General features: G+C 39.3%; 1 protein-coding gene across 1 annotated transcript in view; it reads right to left on the bottom strand.

The window, feature by feature from the left end:
- The window catches only part of LOC110165754 (receptor-type tyrosine-protein phosphatase gamma-like), a 144,093-nt gene that overhangs the window by 108,359 nt on the left and 10,349 nt on the right, over positions 1–25,385 (bottom strand). The gene's annotated exons all lie outside the window — the stretch shown is intronic.

Raw genomic sequence — 25,385 nt, 5'->3', positions numbered from 1 at the left:
CTTTTATCAGTTTTAAAATAAAAACAGAGAATTCAGCAAACTGTGAAATGAACTCTGTGCATAAATAAAGCTTTGTGAAAAAGTTTTTGAAGTAACATGAATGCAGAGCCAAAATGAGAGGAAACAGATGATAAAAGACCAAGTACAGGTAAGCGAACAGTGAGTAAATTCAGAACCCCACAAAATCAGATATCGACATCTTACACAGTTTGGCCTTTATCTCGGATGTCAGTTTTGCTAAATCAAACTAAAATTGATTTACACTCTCAAAGATGATTTTAAACAGGGATTTTACTTTACAAAGGCCTAAATGTGCTCAGAATAGACAGATTTTTAGAAAGATCCCAGACCAGCTTGGTGGATCGATTGCCAAAATTAACATTAAACCACCATCTCCTTTTAATATCTATGGCGATGTTATACAAATGTTGACTGTATCTACTATTGATTCTTTCTTTATGATTTTTTTGCTTATATTGTTAACTCATTTTTTTTTTTTTTTTTTGCAAAGATGCTTTATGCCACTTATATTTCTGAGATGCTACAGGCTTTTTACACTTAATGTGGGTGCAAATGTGGAAGAAGTTTCGAGGGAATTTCCCACTTCATCACCATGAAACAAGAGAGCGGAGTAAGAGTGAGGCCTTTTCCTCTTCACTTGACTTCCCCTGGACTCTGCTGTGACACAGAAGAGAGACACTTTTGACTCTTTCTCTTATTACACTGCCCTGACACTGGAGCTGCTGACTCTACCTGACCAGTTCTGAAACCTTTGACTGAGACACAAAGGAGCGACTGAGAAGTGCAGTGTAAATGTTTCTGCAGCAAAACTTATTTCTCTCTCTGTCAATTTTGTGAGTGACAGGTGGATTTTCTGAAGAAGTAGATGACTATAGTTACCCCTTCAAGGCAATATAAATATACTTCACAATCAGACTTAAGCCCTTCACACAAGTCAGAAAAAAGAACGTCATTCTAATCAAATGTGGTATGGTAGGTTTCCCACTCGGACACTGTAGACCGACTGTTTGTCCAGGCCAGGAGCAGGTCTGGGTACAGATGACTCACTTTCATAATCATAATAATGCACATGATGGAGAACAGAAGCGGACAATTTTGGCTAAATCAAGAAATCGTGATCTAGCTCTCTGAAAATCGTGACATTGTGTTTTATGGCAAATCGCCCACCCCTGCCCTATACATAAAACATGACTTATCTCATCATTTGGCCATTGGTTCTCTACTGAAAAGCAGGGAAAGCAGAATGTTGTGTTCAGGGCTTGTCCATAAATAAAGCTGGTGTTATTTAGTGGATGTGCTGTGCTGTGATCACGGGCAGACACAGATGTGATCCAGTGTAATGTACTCAATGACGCATTAATATTTGGGAAGGTAAGCACCAGAGACAGCTCCGCGGAGGCAGGCAGCAGTGATGAATCAGGCAGGCCGTGCAGCTGACACCTAATACATCATTATTATAGATGTTCTAAGTGCTTTCTGAGGGAGGGGAGGACACGCTGATTTAAAGGTAACAACCCACCTGAAAAGTTAAATGTGGGCTCATTCGTCCTGGGACAGTCCTGGATAAGAGTATCTGTCACATTGTTCTGTTCGTTATGTTAGAAGTAAGACAGAGTTAAAGTTACCCCATGGGGAGTTTTACATTTGAGTATAATAGGACGTTTTGTTTGAAAGACTTTCGACATTTAGAAGCTTTCTCCTGTGTATTTCAGAGCTCTCCACCAGTACAGGAGAGGAGATTTGGAGTAGCACTAATATGCAGCCAAGTTAGGGGAGGTTAGAGCAACTTTGTGCCTGAAACAGGTACACTATGAACAGTTAGTCACAAGGCTGAAATGGCTGAAACATGTGCAGATATGTAGGCAGTTACGCCCATGTTTCCTACCCATAGGTGACACAGCCGGGGCCTTAGTGCTGAGGGTGACTGTTTGCCCAAAGCAGGAGCAGGTCCGGGTACAGCTGGCTCTGGTGTCAATGGAGTGCACTTTAATAATAATAATGATGCATTACTTTTTATATAGCGCTTTTCCAGATGCTTTTACAATTTCATGCACTATAAACTACTATTATAGCCACAGCTGCCCTGGGGTAAACTGACGGAAGGGAGGCTGCCAATCTGTGCCATAAGCCCCTACGACCACCAGCACTCACACACACACCATATTCATACTGGGCAATATGGGTGAAGACACAACAACAGTTTTTTTGCCACTGGCACATGAGTATGGCACCTGGTATTCCCAGCAGTTTCCCATCCAAGTTCTAACCAGGCCCAGCTTTGCTTAGTTTCTGAGATTGGACGAGATCAGGCTTTGCTCTCTGTGCTGTCCAACATGTGCTTTTGTTTCACTCTGAGGTGTGCATTTGTGCACATGTGGTGAAAATCAGGGTTTTGCCTTAAGTACAAAGAAGTTTATATGTCATCATTGTCCAACACTCCCCCTGTGACATCCAGAGACACTCCTCCTGTGTGCCCCAGTCAAATACAGAAGTACTTTATTGACATGCTGTACTGCACAAAGCAGGAGCAGTGACAGCACCCAGAGATCAACAGCGTGGACAAATGATTACAGTATTGCCGGTATGTGTTTGAGGTGAGTCATTATAACAGGCTTTGAAAGGTTGTCTAGAATTTCAGACAGTCATGAGGCTGTTAATTCTAACTACAGTGGAAAAGGCAGGCTCTGTAAATTGAAGGAATAATAAGAAATGGCTAAAAGCCAGAAAAGACATTTAGTCTCATTCAGGAACTCATTTTAAACAAGAATTTCACTCTGTTTCAAACATCCGCTTATTCACAAGTAAACAAGTTTGGCTGCTGGCTGTTTTGTTTTGGACATTTTTAATAAAACATAGCCCCATTTTTGTGGCAGGATTATTGCAAAAAAATCTAAATCAGAAATCTCATTTTGAATTTCATAAAGTGAGCATGACAAACATGGCTGGAAGGGAAGGGGGCTTGTTAACTCCAATCACATCACAGGCTGCCTCTCATATCTCACTGCTCAAAGTTTTCTGTCCACTGGTCCAATGCTTCAGTGTGGAGCTGGCTGCAGGGCCTGGTGGTGGGGGAGTCCAGGGGATCTCTTTTGTTTTATGATTTCTGAATACATTACAAACCCCAATTAGTCTGGGACATAGATTTATTTGTCAAATTGAATGTGTTATGCACTGTGAGGAGCATCATTTGGCTTCCCTGGACCATCTCAAATAAAAGAAAAAGACCACTGAGCTTTTTTACATAGAGTTTGAAAATGCAAGTTATTATGATTATATGTGATTTGTGCATAGCTGTAAATATAACCCAAAACTTGTAATAGATCATATCAAAAACATATGGTGCCAGTGTAGTATCTAAGAGTATTACACTATTTTCAGATCTATGTTATAAAGTTGTTTCCTCATCACAAACATACTCAGAGTTGTATTTTGTTTTATTCACACACGTTTAACATGAAGACTGCATATTTAGAATGAGTTCTTCTCTCAAACTGAAACCACCCTGTTCCACCTTGTGACGTCATGTGGTAATACAGGAAGTGCTCCATTTGAACATCTTGCTAACTATAACAAGTAATATCTCTACTATTAAGAAAAGCATATGTGTACGTTTTGTAAGTGACCTAACTTTATTAAGAAAGTGCAATAAAAAAAGGAGAGAGAGAGAGATAACCTTGTCTACAATCCCTTATCACATTAATGGGAATACATCAGCCAAAAGCAGTCAGCACTTTCCTCTCATCAAGTAATGGGCAAAAGTCCACTGAAATAGAGAATATTTTACCACCACTTTGCATATTATTTAACAGCGGACAACTAACAAGGAAGGCTTTATATCATTTGCAGTAGTCGGATATGTGGAGGCTTTCACAAAAGACTGATAAAGTGGTCCGGGGAGTTTTACAGTGCACTGGGGCTGAGACAAAATGGAGTCAGACAAGTTTGAGAGCAGCTTCCACACTCCCACTCTTATATAAAGCCTACACAACTGTGGCACTGTGAACCCAGCTGAAGTGAGCCATCTCCCCTACACCTTTAACTAGTGTGCACTTTACAATCGGAGCCTGTCTCTGCACTGCTACTGTTACCGAGGCCTAGACAGTCTTATTTTCTTACCTCTGTGTTAGGTGGGTATGAATCTTTTTCCTTTGCCTATATATTAAAAATTATAATATTCATTTTTTTAAGATACGCAACGTTTTAAAATGGAGTAGTGTCAAAATGTGCTAAGAAAAAATGTGAAAATATTAAATTATAAAGTGATACTTCTGCACTTACATATTTCTTTTTACGTTCACATGCACATATTTTTTGTACTTTTTAAAAAGACTGTATTTATTTGGATTCTGTCATTTTAGTACATAATACAGAATGTCATATACATTTAATTAACATGTTTTTTTTTTTTAATATTCAACTTAATTATGACACATCTAAAAGATGTATTGTGTAACTTTTCTTGTAGAGGTTCTGCCACCTGCTTTTTGGCCATGCTTTATCAGAAATGTTTCACAGTGTGGCTTTAAACCTTTCAATCATCTTAGACATCAAACCAGGCCAAGTTACTGGTCAGATCCCTGGAGAGGCAACCCCACTCGCAGTCAAAATTCCCTTTTTTCTAGGTATTTGGGAGCAATTAAACCACCTGTAATTGAATTAATTCCAAATAAAAAAAATTTTATGCTGATAAAAAAAAAAAAAAAAAAAAAAAAAAAAAATCCGCTTTAAAAAGACTATGTAAACACTTAATTCCTAATGAAAATTATTCATTCCCTGTCCAATCAGAAACCCTTCCTGACCCCCAGACGTTGAGCAAAATTTTAAAAAAGCGATTTAACGTGTTTTCCATGTAAACTCGAAGGAGAATATTTTAATTCCAAACTATTTAATTCAGCACAATTAATTTGGAATTAAAAAACATCATGTAAATGTGGCCAATGTAAGGTAGACGTTTAATGACAGATTGTGTAACATTTGAAGGAGAGAAATGACATATCCATAGAAACAAGAAGGTGACGGACCCCCAACCAAAAAGTTACATAATGCACCTTTTAACCACATGTATTAAAAAGCAACATTGTTCCTTGACACTTGAGTTTCTATGGACCACTTTGGAATTCTTTTATTGAAGGGAAAAATAAATATGAGCAACAGAGCAGTAAAGAGAGACATTTGACTCTGATGTCTGAGGCAAGTTTATTTACCATCAGAGAATACTTAATTACTGAAGACTGAACATTGGTATTGCTCTTCAGGCTTGACTATCCTTCCACACAAGGAGGTTTAAGTCAGGCCAAACTGGAGACAGGCTGGCCGAGATATAATGAGAAGTGCCTCGCTTACCACTTCTGTGAGATGAATTGACGAAGAAAACAAATAATGTTAAAGGACAAATTCTGTTAGAGCCAACCACATAGAAATGTCAGCAATGATAGAGCTAGGTGTCCTTGTTATGCAGGTTATAGAACATTTCCTGATTACATCCTTGGCCCCTCTCTTCACTTTATATATATTTTTTTATTAGTTGACAACAAAGATTTAGACGCTGCATTCATTTTCTATTCATATCTAGGTTTGTACATTGACAAAACACTTAAAGGGTCTGCAGTTTTCATCATAAACGCTCTTTACATGTTGCACTGTATGGTGAAAACTGTTGCCAAGAAGAGCATTTTGACTGTAAAATAGAATCTATTCATTCTGCATTGCATTTCCTCAGGTAATGCAGAAGCTACTGACAGGGTCACCTTTTTACTCTATTCAGGCACATTGGCACTAAGAATCATGGGAAACCAACTGCCTGACCCTATCCCATGGCTCTATAATAACTGGATAAGACACTCCCCCTCTGTCCCTGTGCGAGATCGATTAGTGACTGCTCCATAGGTACTGCAGCTCCAGGAGTTCCAGCCCAGAAAGAATTGTCCCATAGAAAAGAACAGAATAGAATAGAAAGCCTTTATTGTCCTTATACAGTATAATGTAATTCAGAGCTGCTCAGTCAAAGTGCAAGGGTTAATAATAAATAAAACAAATTAACAGTTCTCATTTTGTATGGTGACAGCTTTGGGGAAGAAGCTGTCCCTGAGACTATTGGTCCTAGCTTCAATTGACCTGAAGCGCCTGCAAGAAGGCAACAGGTTGAACAGGTGGAATCCAGGCTGTGTATTGTCTTTAATTATTTTTCTCACTCTGCTGAGACAGTGGAATTGTATAACATGGTTAAAGAAGGCAGAGGGCAGCCAATAATGTCCTGTGCAGTGTTGGTGACTCAATGCAAAACAGAGAGTCAGTGTTAGGTCAGTGTTAGTGTACCTGACCATAGAGCACAATGTAAGAGAGGGTCAGTGTTAGTGTAGCATAGAGCACAATGCTTTTTTATGAAAACTGACCTTGTTCGGGTGACAGGACATCGGCAAAGATTGGATTCTGTAATTTTCTTCTGTAATTTTCCAATAAGAAGTTGTGAACTTTTTAGACTTTTTAAATCATCAAAAGTTAGCAATGTAAGATAGAGCCTGGTCCCGCTCTAAGCCCACTCTGTCCTAAGCCCTAGCTCCGCTGAAGCATCTAGCGCTCTGACTGGACAGGACCTACACTTTTCTGGCATTATTGAGCAAAAAATGGCCTGAGTACTGGCCAGTGAGCACAGGCCATTGATAACAACACAATGCCATCTTTGATCCATCGTCCAGGTCTTATTATATCCATGCCCTATCCCGGACACTTGATTCAGTGTCATGGTGTAGGAAAAAAGTAGGTGGGGCTAAAAGTTCAAACTAAAACATGTTCCTCATAGTCTGAAAACAGGCACACACCCCTTAAACCAAACCAACATCTTTGACAAAATCAGGCCATAGACCTCCACTGTGTACACTCCTCCACTGTCTGTTCACCATAATAACCATCTCGTCCTTGTTGTCCAGTGTGGGGAGGACAACAGCCAGACATCTCTATCTGCCCCTGTGGTGGGCTTTCCAATTCCCCTGGCCCTCTACGCGCGGGACAGAGGGCGTTCATCAAAGAAGGTCGAGTTCGGAGGCAGCCCGGTCGACCGATGATGCGCGTACACATTAGCTTCCATCTCCCGCTAGCACATCCACGCGCCGGGACACGCCACGCCACAATCTGGGTTATGAGATATGTTAGGAGCACGCCGAGACCTTGTGCAATCTATCTTAAAAACCCAATTGAAATGCATTACTTGAGAAATGGCCCTGAGAGTCAGCTGTGGCTTTTTCAATTCCGTGAGTGTTACTTTTTCATAATAGCAACCAGGGCAAATATTGTTTTTGCCCGGATAGCGGAAAAAAAGAAATCTAAAAATGTACGAATGCTAGCTCTATCAGCAAGAAAGATTATTAAAAATGGTTCAAAGTAGGGTTGGGAACTGGGACAGCCTTTCCATGCCCCCCGGGTGTGTAGGGCTTTTAAAGAATGCTGCTCTCTTTCTCTGTCATTGTGGACTCGCTGAAGGAAATATAACATTATGTTGGAAATGGCTTGGGCTGGTTATCTAGAGGCAGCCCCATCGTAAATAACACCATCGCAGCCCAGCAGTCATCAGTTATCTTTGAAGCTTCTAATGGAACGTAGCAGGAGAGGGGAACGGCGGAGAGGTGAAGAAGAGAAGCAAGGAGGGATAGATGGATGAGAGATGCCTGATCCCAGGACAAGAGAAGTCCAGGGACAGTCTTCTAATGAGGTCAGGGTATCTCCATAATGTGGTCCAGCAGGCGCAGAGCAGTCAAATCACTTAAGGCTCATTTACAGGCAGAGTTGTGGCACAGAGCAAAACAAATGGGGCCCTCCATTGGTTCGGTCTGTCCATCATGTGTGAGTGTATGGGATCTAAAGGTCCCTGCGGTGAACATGTGCGGCTACTGGCTGTATCACTGTGGGCTGTTTATTTTTATACCTCACTGAAGAGTTACCTGAGGAAAAAAGACCAAATATATAAGGTGTAGAAAAAGAAAAAGATCCATACAAACAGTGCAAAAAATAATATTATTGTCAGGATATAAGACAGGATAGCATGAGTGGAGGTAAAAAGTCATTAATTTACCCCTATTTCATGTAATCTTTATGTACAGTATATTCTTTGTCTGTTTTCTTCTATGTATATTTATAATAACTTTTATGTATATATGCTATAGATTTATATCCACTACGTGCTGTCTGCATCTAAAGCGTTGTATTGTCCAATAATCAGGAAGTTTCAATTAAATTCAAGTTTATTTATAGAGCACATTTTAAACAACTTCAGCCGACCATAGTGCAAGTCAACAAACCAGAAGAAACAGTTACATATACATATATACAAAGAACCTGTGAAAACTACAATAAAAACACCCAGGAAGTGCACATTAGCATGCTAGTTGCTGTTAGCAATGGCAAAATTCTGCTCTGAAAGTTGTGAAATGCGCTTATTAAACACATTGCTGTGAATGCTCTAAATTCTGGACTATAAACGGCTATTTTTTTCTCACACTTTGAACCCTGTGGCTAATAAAATGATGCGGCTAATATATGGACAGATTCTTTGTTTGGCACATTGTCCATTCATATATATGGTCTATGGTTTGGCAACACAGCGGATACATGCAGCCTGAGTGCAGAAAGTGCCGCTGTCTGTGCGATTAACACATGGATCTAGGGTTAACATAAAGTTGCTACACTAGCTAATGGTATTGTCAGCGCACTCAAATCATTTATCGCCATGTGACAAAATAAGTTATGATGCTAAATTAACATTACTGAGAGGGATACGTCTTACCCATACACATAAACGACAAGAAGAAATGTCTCAAACTTCAGTAGCCGGACATCTACTCATACCTGATTGATAGAACTAGCCTAGTCCCCAGAGAGTCTGAAATCTTCTGAAATCCTCCAAGACACTGACATGATACAGACAGGACAGCGGCTCTTGCAGGAGACATGCGCCTTAGAGTGTGGGAGGAGACGGGGATGATGTGTCGAGGAAGATACGCATTTGATTGTGTTTTGAAGAGTTATTTTGCGCTTCATACACACACTGTCCTCATGGAAAACACATGAAGAAATGCAGATGATGCAGCTTTTAAGTTAACGGCGATTGATGTGGCAGTTGAAGAAGGAAAGAGAGCTGCTGCATGTGAGTCGATGGTGAGATTTTGGCAATGGCAGCGTGACGAACTGACTCATGCAAAAGGACGACAAAAGCTTTCAGAGGCGATAAAATCAGATGGCCTGAACTTGAAAACATTCTTGAAGACGTGGACACCTGCAGCCTATAGTCAGGTGCGGCCTATGTTTGTACAGTTTTAAAATTTTGTTAAAATTTGGTTGAAGCGGCTTATATTCAGGTGCGCTCCATAGTCCGGAAAATACGATAATTAGGATGCTTGGAATGCATAAGGTAAATGAGGAATCATCTAAAATCATTTTCCTGATCATCTAAAGAACATTCCTATTTGAATAAAGAGGAGACAAAGACACCTGTTATGATTTATCTGAGATTATTACAAACAGATGTTAAAGGTGCACTATGTAACATTTCCCGTGCAGAGTCCGTCACCTGCTTCTCTCCATGGAGATGTTATTGCTTTATCTGCAATGTCCCAATGTCCCAGTGTGGCATTAAATGTATCCATCTTGCCATCAATAACATGGGTTTGTATTGACCTAAAACTTGAATTGTTAATGTGAGTGTGCTTGCCTCTCCACAAACCTGACATGTGACTTGGCCCTGAGGCGTAAGCTGCTGGCTCCGTGAAGATAAATAGGCCTAATGCCATACTGTGGAACTTTCCAGGCAACATCCCCATGGAGAGAAGCTGATGATGGACCCATCATCAGAAAAGTTACACAGTGCACTTTTAACAATAATGAACTCCAAGTGGGTAAATAAACAAAACAAACAAACAAAAAAGAAATTGCCAACTGGACTTTTTCTTTTTTAAAGTGAATAAATTTGGCTAATCATCTAATTAGCTTCTCCAGTTCTGAATTTTATTTTATCCATTTGGCAGAATTTAACCTTCTTTTGCTATTAATGACAATTGTTTTATACTAGGCGTATGTGTGAAGTAAAATCTTTGCCAACTATAATGATTTTTTTTCTTTTTTAATCAGTACAATACGTGATCACACATTGTTTATTATATATCCTCTGATTGTAAACCATAATTAAGATACACACAAATTGCAGTGCAGCTCTCTTGTGTAATCACTGCAGGGTGGTTGGCAGCAGAGGTTTCCATGGGGACTGAAAAAAATCCACTATAACACACAGATTTTGACCTAAGTCTGGTATAGTGGATTAGCCAATTTCACCCTAGATTTACCAAAACTATTACTGTGGCCTTCCTCCCAGTACTCCAGTCTATTTTCACTTTACAAGAATTGCATTGTTAGGTGAGCTGATTCTAAAATTAACTTTAATGAAAGAATGTAGAAGAAAATGGGTTTCCGTTTGTGTAGGTTGTGTTTTAGTCACAGTATTTCATTTTGAATTGACAATTACTATGGCAACAGTCCTACTTTTTCCATAGGAAGCCAATGACAACTATGACCCGGCCACAGGGAAACACAAAGACTGTACTGCCAAAATATAGCTGTGTGGTATTGTTAGAGCTGTTTTTAGTTCCCAAATCTGAAATTAATAGTTTTAAGAGAAGCTTTGTTCCAGCTGCTATGCCGGTAATGAACAAAGTGTAAATAATTTATCAGTTTTTTGTTTTGTTTTTCAATAGACTTTCTTATATTGAGTTTTAGTCTAGCATATTTAATTATTTGTAGTACTAAAACCATTTTGCACTGGAGCACTGTAAAACGTTTCTAGTTTTTGAAGTGTTTATTTGCCTATTAAGGGGGTAAATTACTATCTAATTGTTGCCAAATCCAAATCCACTTTATAAAAAAAAAAAACATTTACAAACAAAAGTGCTTGCCTGGTAAATCCAGAATGATATTTGTCTGGATTATCAGTCTGGTCTCCACACTACTGGATCAGGGAGGCCATTGAAATCGGGAAAAGAGGCACGGACAGCATTAACTGTGATGATGGAGCTTTCACACACCTGGGACGCCCTCCTCCAGAGAACATCGGGTGACGGGAGACGTAGTCAGTCTGAGCGACCTGCCAGGTCTATCAGACTGACCACACCTACAGGAAGTAACAACATCTGATATATGACACGTCACCACCAACACTGGTGGCAGTTCTGAAGATGGCTTGGCGCTAGCAACTGAAACATGTCAACAAGGTAAATTCACTTTACTGTACTGTCTTTAAAAAAAACAAGAAGTTAATAGTCTCGACACCCTTTGTCTCATCTCCTAGCCTGATTCATCAGCCGGTTTCAGTTCGTGGAAACTGTCTGATCTTGCAGCATTAGGATTCGTTCACTCAATGGTAGGCTAGTATTTTTTTTATTGAACCAGTCACTGCTATTTGGTCGTGACGTATGTAATGCACCAAATCCCGTAGAAAGAAGGGCAATAATGTCTTTCCCCTTGATAAAGTTCACCAAAAATTCTCTTTGTTCCGGCTTTAAATCCTTGATCTCAGGAATCGTTGCCAAAATAAAATGTATGGCTTTGTCTAAATCCATCTCAACCGCTTTGTTTACTGTTGTGGGACCCAGACAGGCGCTTAAGTTTGAAGTCATGGCTTCACAGCTCTTCGCTGATTGGCCGGTGCACGGTCTACAACTTCCAGGGTTCTTGCAAACCATCCTGACCTGGTCGCTAGAGAGGAATGAAATTGAGTGGAGGCACTATATGGCACCAGCCTGGCTATTCACCTCTACCCAAACATGATCATCCAAACAGATGTGTTTTTTCAGAGATGCATGTGAAACAAAGGAGATCATTGGTCATCTATAATTTACAAACAGGATCAAATTGATCCCACCTCAAATGAACAGAGTTTAGTGCATTGCTCTGTGACTCTGCAAAAATCCACATTGTTTTTCAGTCCCTTGTGATTCCCCCCCCCATTTTGTTTCCTCGTAAGCAGCCATAGTCGTATGACATGAATAGACCATGCTTGTCCCTGATTGGCTAATCCATCTGTCAATCACACCCATTTGAACTCTAGGAGATTCCGACTTACATCTTGGTAAAGTATTGAAGAACTGTGTATTCTGTATACCATAAAAAAGACCAGTACACTAATACAAATAGAGCAACCTGAACCTTATAGTATTGCACATAGTAACATTACTAAACACAAAATGTTGAGTTCTTTTACTGACAACAGTCCTACTCTCTTCATTCAGGTCTCTAGCTGTCTGTCCCACACCTGCGTACTGCCTCAGATCAGTCAGTTCCCAGGGGCCCGCCGATCACATGTCCAGACAGGGCGCTCTGTAAAGTCAGGTAGAGACATGAGGCCCTCACTACACTTCACATCCCTGTCCGCAGGCTATATACTCCAGCCAAGCACTCACCACATGGACAGGAGCAGGGCAAACAGGGCTGCTATCAAACAATATGACCTCAGATAGCATTACAGCAGCCGTGAGGACAGTCTGTCACCATGTCTCCTGAATATAATCATGAGAACAGGGTTTGAAATGTAAAAGGAGAAAAAGATATGCTGCCCGGTTACACTGCATTCCCCGATGGAAGACAAAGACTGGATATCAGATATACAAGCTATCAACAAATGGTCCATGGGTATAACACCAGAGAGTTGTTTTTTTTAAAGATCAACAGACAAATAAGCAGTGTTACTTTTTTAGAAAATCTGTATACAAGACAAAAATGTATTCTTATGAGCCTTAAGACATGTTATAATACTGTTACCTCACCAAAAACAACCCAAAGTTGTGTTTTGTTTCATTTGTACATGTTTGAGTAATCCTTTATTATTAGACTCTACAATCTCCAAAGCTAAAACTGCTCTGTTCCACCTTGTGATGTCATGTAGCAGTAGTTTGGAGTTTAAAAACAGAGTGAAGCACTTCCTGTATTATTACATCACAAAAGAGTGTTTTCTATTTGAGAGAACTCAGCCTAAATATGGATTTGTGTGTTAAACATGTGTGAATGAAATAAAACTGACATGTCAAACTCAGGCCATGGAGCGAAATTTGGCTCGTGATATAATTCTATTTGGAGCGTGAAACAATATCAAATATGTATTAAAGTTGGCCCGCCGGTTACAGATAGGCTATAGAGACATTATTTACTTAAAATGTTATTATTTTATATTATGCTTGTTCTGGATTCAGTGTTTAAGCAAAACTATTATTAAACATTTATTTTAATAAGAAAAGGTTTAACATTACATTTCTTTAAAGAAGAAAAAACATGCAGATGTTGTTGAAATTTTTCAATAAATATTTTGGTCCATGACTTAGTCCCAGTTTTTAATTGTGGCCCTCTGTGAATTTGAGTTTGACACCCCTGAAATAAAAGAAAACTCAAGGTATGTTTTTAAGATTATAACATAGATCAGAAAACAGGAAAATATAGGCTCCTTAAACTATAACAGATAAGTCTTTGTAAACCACAATAAAGAACAAACTGGTGCACTGACTTTGTGTTCAAAACTGAAGAAGCCACTGACCTGCCCCTTCCTGCTGGCGTTGCGCTGTAGTAAGAAGAGGATTTTCATTTACATTTTGTATTGTTTGCTGTGAATGATCAAAGTATAGTGGGCGGGGATTGGGGGTAGGTGGAAACTCAGATTTTCTTTGAATGCACAGATAGTACGTGGTTAATCTTCATGACTCAAACAAAATATAATTCTCAATAGCAAATGATAAGGAGACCCTGAAACAGCCTGTTTAAAAGCTCATAGAAGTCAATTTACATAGCATGCCCCCTTTAATGTTAACACTATAATTTATAAAATCCCACTTATACTGTATATTTAGTTGTATTGGGACTCTGCTACATATTTTACTTTATCTGGCAGCTGACTACCACTACAGATTATTTTACACTACAGAAATCTAAACTAGTAATGACTCAACCCAACAGCTTTGCTAATGTCATTTAAAGTGCAGCCAATCTCCCCAAACAGATAACACACCCCACGTATGTTTTATTAGCCTGGTCATGACTGTGCTGACTGCCCACTGCACGCATCTCCTCCCATGCCAGAGGTGACCATAAACAGCCATGTGGTGCGTGTTGATGGTGGACATAAAACCCTCAGCAAGTGGCAGTTTTCGGAGCGACTTTGATTGTTTGGCAAATACACGGAGAATAAAAGTTTATAGTGTGAGTTTACAAGGCAACATAAAGGACACGCTCTGTGCTGGGAACACTGATTGGGATGCTGTTTGTCTTGGCATTCACGATCACACTCACTGATGGGAATTACACAAAATGCTGGCAATGATTAGCATGGTCATTGGGAGGAGTATTATCTCTCCAAATTTATGAAATGTGTAAATTTAGACAAAGGAGTGGGATGTGCATTATTGGAGTGCATTTAAAGGAGCACAGGGTAACTCTTCTAGAGAGGGGATGGTCATCTGCTGCAGGCCTAGACTGGCCATCTGGACCACCAGGAGATTTCCGTATGGGCTGAGGCACTTTTTGGGCAGTTCACTGTCAGCAACATCGCCCTCAGCCTTGATGTAACGATTAAGTGGCACAATCTTATTCAGCCTGTATACGCTCTACTCTGAGATCACTGCAGCTCCAAGCACATGTTGCCCCACAGAGATGTGAGCCTGGTCCAGTCTTTTATCCTCCATAGGTGACAGGGCGAGGCTGGAGATGGAGCATCAGCCCCTGTCCTGAGTAGCAGAGATAGGTACTTGCAAGTCATGACTTGGACTCGAGTCAGACTTAAGTCACTATTTTTAGAACTTGAGACTTGACTTGATAAAATGGACTAAGACTTGGGACTCGACTTGGACTTGAGTCTGTGACTTGAGGAGACTTGATGCTTCTCCTAAAAAAATATGTTTTTGGAAAATACTTTTCTCTTTACAGTTAATAAATGCAGTGCTTAATTTTACAGGAGCAAACTGGGGGAGTGTGGTATCTTTGGATGTAACTGAAGTATTGTGAGATGGTATCCTCAAATGTACTACAGTAATATACAGAACAATACAGTAAAACAGAGGGAACTACTGAGAACATTATCCTTCATGACAAACTGTTATTTAGCACTTTTAAACCTGATTTCTCTCTGTTCAGTAATGATTCAAACTAAGATCTTGTAAGACATTTAAAAAGGAAAGATTAACATTTCTACAACAAAAGTCTACACCATGACTTTTTAAGTACAATTTAGTACAATACAGATTGTAAAAAAATATCTAAGCTATAATTAGTATTTCAGTTTAAAGACTTGAAATGACTTGAAGCTCAAAGCAGATGACTTGGACCTGACTTGTACTTATGTGCCAGTGACTCGAGACTCGACTTGGACTTGCCTGTATTTGACTTGGGACTTGACTCGGACTTGAGGTCAAAGACTTGAGACTTACTTGAGACTTGCAAAAAAACAACTTGGTCCCACCTCTGCTGAGTAGTGAGCCTGTTCATTGAAATCATGCTGAAATCAACACATTTTGTGAAGACTAGGGATGTTTCTAAGCCGATGAAAGCATTCTACACGAGTCAATCTTCACAACAGTTTTGATTTTACACCAAAAGACCTCATACTTGCATTGTTATTATTATTTACTGATTATTTTAATTAATTGAAAAAAGATTCAAAGCATTTACTGCGGACGTGCCAACATACATCTTATGTGATGATCTTAGAGACAACCAGCATGCTAACAGAGCACTTCCAAACTATTGTATACACACCTCACACAGCACACAGAAAACTTATTTTGACTTCAAGAGCTGCTTACAGAATATATGTGTACTGAGACACATAGGAAAGATACAGCTGTAAACCAAATCAACCCTGGCAAGAATCAGTGAGAAAAAGAAAACCTCCCACAAACTCCAGCCGGTGACTAAAGCATTGCAGATTTATTAGAAGTACACACAGTTGTGATAGGAGCAAACTGTTTGCACACTTCCTGCGCAGACGGATAGCACGCTGAAATGAAAAGTGCGAGCTGCGTTATCATTATTCATCTCATGATTTAGGAGCCCGAATGTGCCTTTCATTTTCCATGCCGCAAAGGTTGATGGGAAATAAAATCCCATTCATCAATGACACATCTTTATCTGAGATACCTGGAGCCTGCACCGCCTGTGTGTGTCTAACTGCAGACCCTCCCCCACCGCTCCTCTCCCAGCTGCCCCCTACCGCGCGTTAATTTACAGTGCCTCTCGTCTCCAGGCAGGTGGGTAAAGGACCACCCTGTATCTCTCCATCGTTCCTCCTCTCGTTTATCATGGGTAGGGGGTGAGGGACACTGATAAAGATGAGTGCTGGCACAGGGCACTCGCACACGATGGATGGCCCAACGCTGTGGTCAGTCTCAGGGGGGTCTGATCTGGATGGGAAGGGGAGGTCTGCATTGTTCTCTTAGCTGAAAGCACTTTCAGCACTATACTTACTTACTGACTTAGCCAAATTCAGTGTTTAGTTATCTTTATTAGGCTAGTTGTTGCAGTTTGTAGTGAAAATAGAGTGAAATTATGCCTTATTGACACCAGTCTCTTGCTATTTTTGCTACTTATTCTGAATTTATTATTACCACTTATATTTTTGCTATTTTTTTATTATAATATATTGTGATGTGTGAGCTCCTGTGTCCAAATAATTTCCCTTGTGGGTCAATAACGTTTGTCTAAGTCTAAGGCAAGTTTAGTAGTCTATATTTTTTCAAAATGACCACAAAATTAACGTAAATAAATAGTCAATTATAGTTATTATTACAATGTGACTTTTTAAACAAATACAGGTTGAAATATGGTGACTGAAAGCTTCTAGATACAGAATATTTACAAATGACTTGCATAAAAAAAAAAATTCTAAAATTGTTAATTCTTTATTGGACATTTTGATTTAGCAATACCACAGTCTTCATTCTAGAAAGGTCTTTCTGTTTGATTGAGTCTCAAATTAAGTCTCAAAGCTTCAATTAGCAAAACAATTATCCAAGTATGACTATGATGATTTCATGTACAGTAGTCAACTATAGTCATAATTAGTCATTGCTTTGCTGCAGCTCTAGCCAGGGCCATGTCAGACAATGTATTCATGTTGTATACAGGGGTTATATAGTCTAATTATTATTATTGGCATGGACCATAATTGTCACCTTTGATAATATCTAGTGTGTTTTTCTGCACTGGCTCACAGTATGTAGAAGTATCATAATATGTGATTAAGTGATGCAAGCATAACACTGTAACTGTTATCATTTTACATACACAGTGCTGGTACATTATAAATTGTATGTAAAGAACAGTTGGTTAGGTTAATGATTTTCCATTTGTAAAACATATTGGAAAAACATGTGCAAAAAGCTTGATTTATGTGTAGTTGCATTATAACACAGCACCACAGAAATTCCACTTAGGCCTATTCTAAATAAATACAATAAAAAGAATTGTTTATTTACATGTTTTTCACATATTGGTATGTAGTAAACAACTAAGATAAACTAACTTCCTTCTGAGTAAGAATTTGTCTGTGTGAAGTATGTTTGCGTGAATAACGTTCTTTGTCTCCTTTTAATGTTTTTTCCTTGGAAACTTACTGTATATTGTATGCTCAAGGTTCTTGAAAATATACAGCTCTTAGATGGAAGCCTTGAAAAGACTATAGCAGCTCTCTACTTAAGTAGAAGATTCTGAATGTATACATTAACAGTGTATTTGACAACCTGTTTTCATTCGATTAGTATGAGCCAGGGAAGTTCTCTTAAATATTATATACTGATTTGTGTCTTTATGAATCATACATTACTTTTTTGTTTTTGTTTAAACACTAATCTGTCCAGATACTTCTAGAGGAAGTTAGTAATTTTCCTATTTTGGTTAGGTCAGCATGTTCATGGGCATTGTAACTAGCGATGTAACAATAACAAAAATATCATGATATAGTATCGTATCATCAAAAGTCTCATCCAGGACCATCTCAGTATATTGAATTATGGTCTCATAGCTTAAATAAATAGTTATGGTGTAGCAATAGCTAAAAAAAAAACAAAAAACTATGTAGACCTTGATCCTTTGCTCTGTTTCAGTGCAGACCACATGAAGAAATAACAATAAGCACTATGAAATCGTTGAATTATGGCAGAAGCAAAGGCTTGTCAAGACACTTTAAAAGGAAAAGCATATTCACAATTTTGTTAGCATTAACTAATGATTGCAATAAATGTCATACCGTGAGTAGCATATCGTGAATATATTGTACAGAGAGATTTGGTTATTGTTTCTTGCCTTAAATAAACTAAACTGGTGAAAAACAATGTTCATAAACTATGTCATGCACATGAGGGGGAGTGCACACTGGGACTGTGAGGGCCGGGGGTGTGAGGAGAGCCTGGTTGCACTGTGCCTGTAATATTAAGCGGAGCATTAGTGTTTAAAACAGCAGGTAGAGGAGCAGCAGGGCCCTACTTCATCATGCCATTCAAGCACCTATTAGACTACAATTGCTAAATGGCACAGCCTGTAAATCATACATCATTTATGTGGATCACTTGAGGAGGTACGAGCTGTCTCCTCCAACCACAGGAAAAGAAAAGCATGCAAAAGACAGTGATAACAACACAATCACAATAGCAATCTGATCTGAGTACTGCGCTCCACTCCACAATACAGTAATCCATTTGAGCCAGCCTTCACAGCACTTCAGACACTTCATTATTCAAAAGGGTAAACGTGATACAAAGCAAACAAGCAGCTCTTACAAATATGTTCATCCATCACCAAAGGCAAACTCTGATTTAAACCAATTTTGAAAAAGATGAAATGCTTCACAACTGGATTTTGTCACTGGCCACTGTCACAGATTCAATGAAAGTGACAGCATCAGAGATATGTGGCCCCTGACTGATATTTTGGCATTTTTTGTAGTACCTTGTGCCCATTACTGATCCAGGCTACCTTCTGTGTCACCTGCCAGTATTTGTGGCACCTGTCATACCACCTGCCAGATATTTTGGCATTTTCAGATTCCCATATGTTCACACATTAACAACTTCAAGTCAGAATCACAATTATTAAAAGCTTTGTTTCTCCTGTCAATCAAACTCCTTTTCTGTGTGTACAATATTTATTTAAATGAAGGAGGAGACGGCATTCCAAGAAAGTTACAGTGTTCAGAAGAGGGCTTTAGAACAACTCACTTGTCTCTGAACCAATTGGAGAAAATGACTTGTTTAGTTGTAGCTTCCCAGTGGAGGAACAATCGTTGTGCCAGATAAACATTCTTACCACCAGTTCTGCCAATGACGAAGGTTAAGATTGGATTTCTTTTCAAAAGTCTGCTGCTAATGAATTAGTCCAATATCTTGGAAAAGGTGAGAGAAGTCAGGAAAAAGTTTACTTCAAAGCAACAGCTTCGAGATGTTTACTCCACTAAAATATATCTCTGGTGAGTAAATAAAATAAAAGCAGGTGGCTGAGTGGATAGACTCACAACAAACAGGTTCAAGGTCAGATTCCTGGGCTGGTTAGGGTTTCTCTGTGTAGATTTTGCATCTTCTCCTCATGTCTGGTGGGATTCCAGGCTTATAGTATTAGAGCTATGCACCTTTTAAATTTGTATGAGCGATACTTAAGCCACATATCAAAACTTTTCATATATTTCTTTCTGTAGCATCATCACTTTATTTACAGTATCGTACTGTAAGTACTGCACTTTTATCAGTTACCATAGATACTCCAGTGCCCCCCACAGGCAGTGTAATGCTGTCACCCACCGTTTTGAGGTAGACTGATGACAAATTTTCCTATGGGGACAATAACAATAATATTTTTTTTGTAAACGTATTACTTTTGTGATATCCCAAATCCTATTTTACTGTTCAACTTCGATCAAACATTATACACACATCCTTTTTCATTCCTGTGTATCTTTATAATGTGGACCTATAGTAGTCCCTCTCCTGAAGCTATAGAGACTTTTTTATTGCAAACACGGAGAAGGAACAGTGGCTGTGAAGCCGTGGCCTGAGTCGTGCCTGCGTGCCAATATAGTCTGTGCACAGTGCAGCCTGTGTGCTCGCTGGTGTGTGTGAGAGAGAGAGAGCGTCTCTGGAGAAATACTATCGTTGACTGCCAGCCTCAGTCAATATAAGAGCAGGGCTTGATTTTCACTGGAACTTCATAAAAGTGCTATACACAAACTTTCCCCCGCTGATGTCCTCGCGTTAAATCAATTTGGATGGCGTATTATAAATCTCTCCTTTAAAAGAGCCACCGCACGGAGCTCACTGATGCATTCACATAAGGCTTTTGTTCCTTCAGCAGAATCTCCAGAGTTTTTTTTTTTCTTTTAGATGGCCAATATTGCAGATCTGTCATCACTATGGCGACACAACACAGTGGGGGAAAACGATGAGGAGGAGGAAAGGATGACAGTATCAGGCAGAAGTGGATGGGAAAGGTTACAGCATACATATTCATCATTTGTCCTGCTGTAGTGAGAGCAAAACCAAGCTCAGCTCACTCAAGGTTCAGAGATGGTGTATATAGTGTATATTCTATGTGTGCTCAAACTTGTCCAGGTCAATACAGGAATACAAATGAGCAGAGGTGAGGCGAGGTAGCAAAAAGTTGTACTCGAACTAATGTTATTAATATTAGTACGTGGAATGAGTAAGTTAGGATAACCTGGTTGCAGAATTGTACAGCCTTCAACTGAAACAGCTTTAAAGCACATTCTGACTTAAAGAACCGCTATTTTCTGATGTTTGTTATAATGTTGTTTCCTCATCAAAAACCTACCTGGAGTTGTGTTATGTTTCAATCACACATTTTTAACTCACATATCCTGCATATTTAGGCGTTGTTCTTCTCTCAAACAGAAAACACTCTTCCTTCTTGTGAGGTCATGTGGTAATACACATGATAGTGATAACACACTGGTACTCTTTTATGCTTTTAAAATGCCTTGACACGATATTGATGTGAATTATTACTAGAACCTGACCGATATGGATTTTGTTGTGGCCGATATGAAACCGATATAATGGGAGTTGAAGCTGCCGATAGCCGATATAATCACCGATATATTTAGTGATGTAAAAATTCACTGTAAATCTTGAATTGTTTAAAAAAAACTTAGGTTTGGCTCTAGTTGATTTTAAATTGGGTTTATTTAAGCAACATTTATTGTTATTCTGCCTCTTTACGTCATATTTACAGACAGTACGTCGGCCTAATGGCATTTTTTGCATCACATTCTAGCTACTAGTGATGGGTATTCCAGTTCTTTTTAGAGAACCGGCTCTTTTTCTCGGTTCACTAAAAGCAGCTGGCTCTTTTGGGTTCTAAGCGGCTCTTCAGATTGTTTTGTTGCAACCAGGACTAAAACAGAACTGAACCAGGACAGAAAAAATACTAAACCAGGACTAAAACGGATCTAAACCATGTGTAAAACAGGACTAAACCAGAACTGAGTGTCGGAACTCGGTCTCTATCTCTCTCCCTCTCTCGAGCCCAAGATTTACGGTGGTGTATTGCTCTCACTCCCCAAAAAATATTTTGGCTCAGTATCACGTAATTACGTGAAAAGTGATATTTTTCACGTTATAACGTGAAATTATCACGTTATTTCATGATATGACATTATCACGTTATTTCATGATGTGGTATTTTCACGTTATAACGTGAAATGATCACATTATAACGTGATATGAAATTATCACGTTATTTCGTGATATAAGGACCCTGATAGCATTAGGATCCGCAGCAGATCCGCTTTCGGTCCCCCAAATTCTCCCCACAGTCAGTCCGCTTTGCGGATCGGCTGTTCTATCAATGAGCGGATCCGCGGCTAAACCGGTTCAGATTCGCTTTGCGGACGCGTCATTGACTCATCAGCTGTTAGCAGGACCTGAGAGGAAAGGAGGAGCACTCACCTGTTGTCCGCGGATTTAACTGTAAGTAATAGTTTAAAAGTTAATTGTATTAGTCATCATTAATGTACACAATGTTAACGTTAGATTGTGATGTCTGTACGTACGTCTGTGATTGTGTGTTTTATCAGTTTTGATGAGTGCAGTAGCAGTAAAGTTAGTGACAGTAGCAGCTAACGTGATGAAGCGAGGTTGGGTGTCGAGACAACTCCATCTCTTAAGGTAAATCTCAATCTAAATACTATTTTTATATAACGCTACTTATATTCATATATGTTTTTACGATCACGCAGTTATAACTCTGCTCTGTGATCATTAGTTGTTGCTAACGGGCTCGGTTCTGGCTGGACACCCTCTTGAAGCTCTCCCCTCGGCTGTGGAGCCACTGTGACACCGGTGTCTGAACTGGTTGTGTTTTTAACCACAGATTATTATTATTTCTGCAGTGTGTTGACTCTTAAGACTAAAGTGCAATCATGTCGGTGCGTTAATACAATAATGTAAGGCATAACTTTTAACAACAGATAACATTAGCTAACCAACCAAAACTTATATTCTTTTCCCCAGATGACCGCTCTTCTGCTGAGTGTCCCCAAAAGGAGCCCCTGCACATTGATCAGAAGTAAAAGTTAAGTTTTAAGAATAAGATATTTGGCTACTCTCATCTGTCCATGCTTTTACTCATATGGCTTATATTTGTATTTTTGCTTTTTTTTAAAACTTTGCTTAATATGAACTATTTTAGTAAAGACTGCAAATTGTAATTTTCATTTTTAGAACAATGCATTGGTTAACTCAAAGGGCATACAGTCCTATACCGTTAATAATAATTACTCATGTTCTAAGATTTGTAATAAATGAATAAAATAAACATCGTTTACATTGTAAAAAAATCTGCTGCTTCTTTTGTTAAATAATGAGATTTAATGTTAGGATATCACTGATCCAACTTTGAGTTGTTGAGGTTCATGTTTTTAAATGTAAGCATCTACATCCTAGTTGTGATACTTGCTGTAAAAGGTGTTTTATGTACAGTTTCAATGCGAATGTTGCTGTGCGTATTTAGGTCAGTAGGAAGTGGATCAGAATTAAATCTGAAACACATTTAGGCTCCTAACGACTTAATAAACAGATCCGCGGCAGAATCGCATCAGATCCGGGCCAGATAACCCGGTTCTGAACGCGGATCCAAAACGGGTCCTGGGCGGGTCCGCGAGATACGCAGCGGATCAGCCGCGCCTCCGCCGCGGATCCGGAAAAATAAGACAGTCACGCTTCCCTTCGGTCAACTCCAACGTGAGCATGGCCCAGGCTGAAAGTGTGGATTCTCCACTCTCGAGATTTCTTTGGGCTCGTGGTGTACCAGAACACACCAGAAACACTATCTCCTTCCCATGGAGCAAGATCTTGTAAGAGTATTTTACTGTTTCGTCCTCAAGATAGCAGAATGTTCGGTAAGCAACTGCTGAACGAGTGCTGTAGCGAGTTGTTCGCTGTGGGCAAAGAGCTGCTAAAATTGCAATTCTGTTATAGCTCCATAGTTCATGACAAAAGCATTCGTTTGACACATGTCGGTGTTTTCAAGTTCTTCATGAATAAAGACCATCACAAGTCATGTGCAGCACCAGCTCTGCTGTAAACAGAAACCTGTTTCTGGGCGTAAGTAAGAGGAGAAGCGCGAATCACTGGAGAAGGCGTTCTCTACGTAGGAGCTGTGAGGGGAGGGGGCTGGTTTCACGCATGCGCAACATTTGAAAAAGGACAAAAACAGTCAACAAGCTGGATTTCTCTTTTCTCTTGGAAAATCACTACTATACAACCTTTAATATATGCGCAAGTATCATCATTCACACCTCTATTCACAGCTCCTTTACATATCAATGCAGGTTCAGTAACAAATATACGGCCAATATAGTCACTTTACAATAGGCCAATAGAAAACAGCTTGTTTATGTGCTGGAGCCACAGCAGCTAATAGCAAACTAATGAGAAAAAAATAGCTTCAAAGTCGACATATTTCCAACACTCACCGCTCACACAGGGTCCTCCTCACATCACAAGTCTGCACTAATAAATGTCCTTTTAATCCAGACTCAAACCGATTGTCCGTAAAAAGAATAAAATCTCAGTGTTTGGATCTGTGTCTGCAGGTGTAAACAAACACACGTGAGTGACGCGACTCTGGGGATGTGTTCAGGGACAGTACAGACACACACTGACAAATGACTCCGCGGATAAATACTGATGCGGAGACACATTTTAGGACATTTATCTGACTGTAAATTGGAATAAATGAACATAATATAGAGAGTCTAAGATTTATAACGAAGTATAACATGACCATGGGAAATATCGGCACATATCAGCAAACATATCGGCCGATAGCCGACATGCCTCTAGTTGTCCATATCAACCGATAATATCGGCCAACCGATATATCGGTCAGGCTCTAATTATTACCATCATAATCCCAAGAATTCAAGTTAAAAACATATCTCCTTATGTTGTCTGCACTGAAATGAATCATGGGATATGTAGTTCTCTATGATTATAAGCTGTTGCTACTATAAAACCATGAATTTAAACAAAGGAACATTTGATTTGATATACTGTGGCAGCCCATGATATTATTGTGAGATTTTTGATGATACAATATCACGATATTTCGGTTATTGTTACATCCCTAAACCTAACGCTTCATGACATCACAAGGTGGAACAATGCATTTTGAGCTTTGGTAATGTAGACAGCTTAATAATACTTAATAACGCCAATGTGTGAATGAAACAAAACACAACTACAGGTATGTTTTTGTGTTTGTTCTAACGTTCTAACAAGACTTAAAGCTCAAAAGAGTCAATTTTGTATAATATAAGACCTTTAATGACATCCGAAAACCTTTTGCTTGTGATCAAGTATTACAGTACAGTATATGGTCAACCTGACAGACATGATGGTTTGATAACACCTCTTGCTGCCTGGAGATGGGTGCGTGAAAAGAGGAATGCTCCTCCATGTCGACTGACAGTGCCTGCACCCCACTTTCTGATTTCAATGGCCTCTTTGGTCCAGCGTCAGCCTGACCACGCCTCAGGTACGAACAACAGCACATATGTGACACGGCTCCGTCAAGACCAGTGACAGTTCTGAGAAAGGCTCACAGCCAGCAGCACAAAAATGACAAGGTAAATACAGCTCACTAACAAAGATGTTTGTCTAAAAGAAAACCAATATGACAAGCGTGGATTTGTTTTAGACCTTGGATATATGAATAACTCAATAGCATGGCCCTGATATGTTTATAATTTTTTATAACAACACTGAACCAAACTATCCAGAATCTTTTCTTTCTTTGTGCCACAATCAGTGACAGGAAAATGTCTTCACTTACAGAATACTTGC

The sequence above is a fragment of the Boleophthalmus pectinirostris genome, unplaced genomic scaffold (genome assembly GCF_026225935.1).
Source record: "Boleophthalmus pectinirostris isolate CB_2022bp ecotype Guang Dong unplaced genomic scaffold, ASM2622593v1 HiC_scaffold_3, whole genome shotgun sequence".
Lineage (NCBI taxonomy): Eukaryota > Metazoa > Chordata > Actinopteri > Gobiiformes > Gobiidae > Boleophthalmus > Boleophthalmus pectinirostris.
Note: the sequence above shows the minus strand (reverse complement) of the source record. Positions and strands in the feature narration are given on the sequence as shown.